Source organism: Papaver somniferum, chromosome 11 (genome assembly GCF_003573695.1).
Source record: "Papaver somniferum cultivar HN1 chromosome 11, ASM357369v1, whole genome shotgun sequence".
NCBI lineage: Eukaryota > Viridiplantae > Streptophyta > Magnoliopsida > Ranunculales > Papaveraceae > Papaver > Papaver somniferum.
The window spans coordinates 93,919,093-93,924,756 of NC_039368.1; positions in this window are offsets into that span (position 1 = coordinate 93,919,093).

Sequence of the window (5,664 nt, forward strand, 5' to 3'; positions counted from 1 at the left end):
CCCCTACTTCCTTTGCCAATATTTTATTATTATTATTATTTTTCATCCCATTTTGCATAGGTTCATTGTTCCTTCATGTTTTGGAATGCTCGTTCGTGCATTCAGGTGCTCGTTTGTGCGTTATTGCTGAGTACACTTGCACCATTTTGGTCGGGGATTACTCGATAGCGGCTCAGATGCCCGTACGTTGAACATTTATCACTAACCCGCGAAATTCTGCTGGGAAGAACCACGAACTGAAGTGACGAAATATTACGAAGAATCGTAGAATATTGCTGAATATTCAGTTAACGATTAGTGATAATTAATTGATGGCTATATACTAGCAGGCATGCTGTCTAGGAGCATTAATTATCTGAGAATTGAGAAATATGAGCTTGTTGAAATGTCATATTTCTTTTATAGAATCATGGAAAACCTTGTTACATCCTGAAGACGTTATTGCTCTATACTAGCAAGCAAGTTGTCTAGGAGCCGTCCAATCTTTCGATTCTATATAGAAGTAATTACTGAAATTGCTCAATATTCATGAGATGTGTCGTTGCCTCAGCTGAGAGACTACACATCTACATATACTCTGAGAGACAGTATTCTCAGTCAGAGATTTCACGGCATGAGCTTTCATGCTTCAATGAGAGACATGATCCTCAATACTCATCTGATTACTGAATCAGGAGCATGTATAATTATGGTTTTACGATTTTAACCCTTATCGAAAATTCACCATCTACAGTAGGGACTGCTTACGAGACAATGATTGTCTTGCTTTGCCACGTGGTAATTTTGTTCTAGATACTTTACCATTTCTTCCTGTGACATTGCCATGGACTTGCTGTTTTTATGTTCTTCGCCTTTTGTTGCTCCCTCGGAGGTACTTTGACCCGCTGTTACCGATTGCCTTATCTAATCTTCCAATTTTTTCTTCCTTTGTACGCGTTCTTCCAACTCTTTTTGTATATCTTATAGGGATAGAGGTGGGGGTTGCAGTGTCTGAGTTGCTTGTGTTTTTTTCTCCTGCGCCGCGCTTGCTTCTCTGTTTTGGGGTTCGTGCATTTTTAGTTGGATAACCGTGTTTTGAGATAGTGTTTCTTCTTCGCTATCCTCGTTCTCTTCTATTGTCACTTCATCCAGGTTGGAAGGTCGGCTGGATGATTGATTCTTCAACGCGCATGAGCTAGTGCTTCCCGGGTGTGTCATGATGAGCTAGGCACGAGCCTCCGGGTGTGGTCGCCAAATATTGAGGGTGAAATTTGATTTTGGTTCTACCCATCCTAGTCACACCTAATGACAACACTTTCTAGGAATGGTATGAGAGAGAACTTGCCTTCTATTGTACCTTGTCCTTCTTTTTATGGACTTTCCAAAAGCCCCTTCCTTTTATGACATCATGCCACATGTCTTAAACCCCCTTAATTACCACTAATGACATTCTTTCTGAATATAGACTCCTCCTTCTCCATTAATCTCTTCCTTGCCCTTTTTATCTTATGGATATCTCTTTATTGGACTTGGGCCTCAGTCCCCAAGTCCCCATGTCTCTATTGGGTTTCCCTCCCCTTTGGGGCACCCTAGCCCCGTTAAGGGATATTATTTTTCATGTATCAACATCCGCCAAAATCCTTCTTTTTCACAAAATCAAGGTCACTCATGTTGTTCTCATGGGAATGACATTTAATGGGGGAGAATTCTTAAATGAACTTGTGCTTAATTGCTATATCTTTCTGGGAGTGTGGCTGCGGAATTTTAAAGGGGATGCTTGTATCTTTTTAATCTCCTAGGATGAGCTCTAAATATTTATTACTATGTGATATCATCTAAATAAGTTGATATGAGGAGTTGCATTTTAACCATGTTATTGTGTAATATCTCATTTCCCTTAAAACTTGAAACATCCGCCAAAATTCTTCTTTTTTCACAAAAGCAAGGTCACTCATGTTGTTCTCATGGGAATGACATTTAACGGGGGAGAGTTCTTAAATGAACTTGTGCTTAATTGCTATATCTTTGTGGGGAGTGTGGCTGCGGAATTTTAAAGAGGATGCTTGTATCTTTTTAATCTCCTAGGATGAGCGCTAAATATTTATTACTATGTGATATCATCTAAATAAGTTGATATGAGGAGTTGCATCTTAACCATGTTATTGTGTAGTATCTCCTTTTCCATAAAACTTGAAATATCTTTTGGTTGTATTCATTATGATCCCGCGATTTTCGTACCTTTGTTAATTTTATTGACAAAAAGGGGGAGAATTATTTAGTAATTTCAAACTACATACATATGGTTCACAGATCATTATGTAAGGGGGGGGTGTGAATCATTTAGCAATGGGTTTACCCATTATACAAAAGATATAAGTATTTATTAAGGGGGAGAAACATATCACCGTAGTATTACTTCAGAGTTGAGATACAATTGAACTTTGGAGAGAAGATAATAATACTATGTTTTTGTGTAACGACGAATGTTTTTATAGCTAGAATCTTCAACAACAACGATGCTGAGTTAAACACGTTCAGAATCATTGTGACTTGTAATAATGAAGAGTTCAAGGAGAGTTGAAGAAATCAAGGAAATAAAGGCATGATGGATCGAGGAGTTTTATCCATGTGTATTAATAGTGTTGTCACTAAAATTGACAAAGGGGGAGATTGTTAGAGCATTGCTCGGTCGAACTCACAAATGTTGCTATATCAAGCTTGTTGTCAAATTTAGTTGTCAAAACTATATCTTGATTTCTAGTTTACAATTAGTTAAGTTTCGGTTTAGGATAGAGGTAGTTGAGAAACGAACCAGTCATCATTTGCGCTCTACCGTTTGAAGGCGAAGATCAACCGAAATTTTTGGAGAACTTCATCAACAAAAAGTAAGTGAACGTGAAATGTTATCGTATTTTATAAAATGATATTACACCATAGGTCTATAGCCATTGGTGTAAATGACGGGTGGTTAGTGAGATAGAAGTCAAAAAAAATAATCAAATATCGCTGTATCGGTCATGTGTAACTTGGAGCTGTTGTACACGTATTAGATCATTATAAGCAACAGTTAACTAGCCTTTGCAGTAAAGGTTAGTTTTATCTCGGGCCGCAAAATGATCCCAGCTGTCTAAAATAATAGCTCCAAACTAACGATCTAAGCATACGGTCAGGGCTCATCCTTTTTGTGGTTAATCCAGTTTTTAAAGTTAGTTGGTATCCCAGTTGAAATTAAAAAGTTTATTTTTTTTTCTATTTTTAAGGTTAGTCAGGTCCTAGTACTATATAATTGTATATCCTTACTGACTTTGTAGGGTAACCTACCCACATTTTTAAGGTTAATTCTCTAAATAAAATTATTACTTATTATAGAGCTTAAAAAAAGTATGCACTACTTGCAGACATGGTACTATTGAGATTTCATTGCATTTCTGTCATCTTTTTCTGATCCATTTTCATCAAGGTAATGGTTTTCGTCATTATGTTTTGTTAAGATTTTTTTCTGAAACATAATGACAAACGGATGTATATTTCGTGAACTAACCACCCAAGCCGCCCGATAGCGGAAACCAAAGGCCCAAAATGTCTCAAGACAGACATCACCTTTCCCTCATATAAACAGAAAAAACATACATACATTTTGGCAGGTTCAAATCCACCCCTGCAAATCAAGACAGTTTTTAGTGACCCGTCCCTCATCGATACTATCCCCACTTAGCCATTATGATTATCCGGCAGTATAGAATTTTTTCACGGGCACCGCTGTGGCTATTGGACAACAACTACCAAGGAGGTCACCCATTCCTACTGCAGATATTTCTACCGACTCTGGAGCCAGTTGTGTTGAAAATGCCTCTTTGTTAGGAAAAGACAAATCATTACTTATATTCCACTCGGCCAACCACTACCGAAGAAGAAAACTACTACCAAGCTTGCAACAAAAAATTCATCTCAGGGTTGGCATGAAGTTAAAAATAAAAAGAGTGGTGATGAGGTTATGGACGTTGAGGCTACTGAGAAGGAGAATGTGGAAACTGAAGAAAACAAGAAAAATATTGCTGGTACCAGCAATGAAACCAATTCAAATCAGTTATAGATGGATCGTTCAAGTTATGAGGATAATCAAACTACAGCTACCCATGAAATCCATGCAACTGATGTAACAAAGGAAACCAGGCCTTTGACTATTGTTAATTCTCCTATTGGTGCTGGTAAGGAAAAGGTTATTATTAAACAAGCTAGTTCATCTGATGATTGGAAGCAGGTACAGAGTAAACACTCTTTTTCTCAAGATAAGAATACCAGTAAAGCTACGGCTTTCTCTTTTACACCTTTTGTGGATGATTTGCTAAGAACTTAAATAGTTGTAAACAATTCTTATGAGGCTCTTAGCTCTGAATTTGGATTTAGAGATTATGAGGAGTTTGGGCATGAGGAGGATGATGTTCTGTATAGAAAAACATGACAGTGATGATGGTAGTAACGCAGCTAGCATGGCAACTGAAGTGAAGAATTCTAAAGAATGGGGTCCACTTTTGGAAGATGTTTCAACTAAAAGAAAAGAATCTATTTCTTCTATGGAACCTGTCATACCCGTGACTGAGAATGATTTAGATGAAAATACATTGGCGTTTTTTGATAGGCAAAAGGATATAAGAAAACAACGCACGGGTGTTGATGATGTTACCACTGGTCTTGGTGCAAAGGTTCTTAAGGGTGTTTCTCCTCGGCCTCCCAAGGCTAAAAAGAATACTTCTCTTTATAAAGAGATTGTTAAATACTCAGGCACGACTGGAAATCTTTTATCTAAGGAGGAGCTGGATGAGGTTAGCGAAATTAAGAACGATGAGGTCCGTACAAATTTTATTCGAAATCCTGCTTATAGAAAACAATATTTTAAGGAAAACAGGATTTAATTGATAGAGTTTCAACTAAAAAACAAGTTCAATCTCCTATTAAGTTTGTTCTGGGTGGTAATTATGCTTCGGATGAAAATGATTATGATGATGATGTTTATGAAGATGAATATAATGAGAGATATGGAGACCCCGACTTAACACAAATAGTTGCTAGTCTTCTACCCAAGAAGAGGAATTTTAGAATGGGAAATAAGAGGCGCAAACGTTTTTAATGTTCCTAGATTTCCTCTTTTTGTTATTTATTTGTGTTTAGAAGTTTATTTTATGAGCTTTTAGTGCTATTTATTTTGCCCCTTTGGTTTATGGAGGTGGGGAGGCCTCGAGCCTCCCATTTTGTAATTATTGAAATTACGTTTTTTTGCTTCAGTAAACCATTTTGACCTAGCAAAAAAAAACAACCACTACCGAATGTCGGGGTATTACGATACCACCACCTTAAATTGGAGTCGTCTTTGGCTCCGGAATATACACATGCGCAGATCTCCGATATTTCCAGCCCCTCATGAGACAAGCACCTGGACCAACCCCGTCCAGCGTGCCTTCATACCCTCAGCAGGTGACCCATCGTCGGCTGTGATACCATTTTTAATGACCCTTCCCTCCACCGATAGTGTCTCTACTTAGCCACTGTGGTTATCTGGCAGTGTGGGGTTTTTCAACGGGCATCGCCGTGGTCACTCGGTAGCAACTTTCCAGGAGGTCACCCATCCCTAGATTATTCTCGCCCGAGCACGCTTAACTCTAGAGTTTTCTACCAATTATGGAGTCG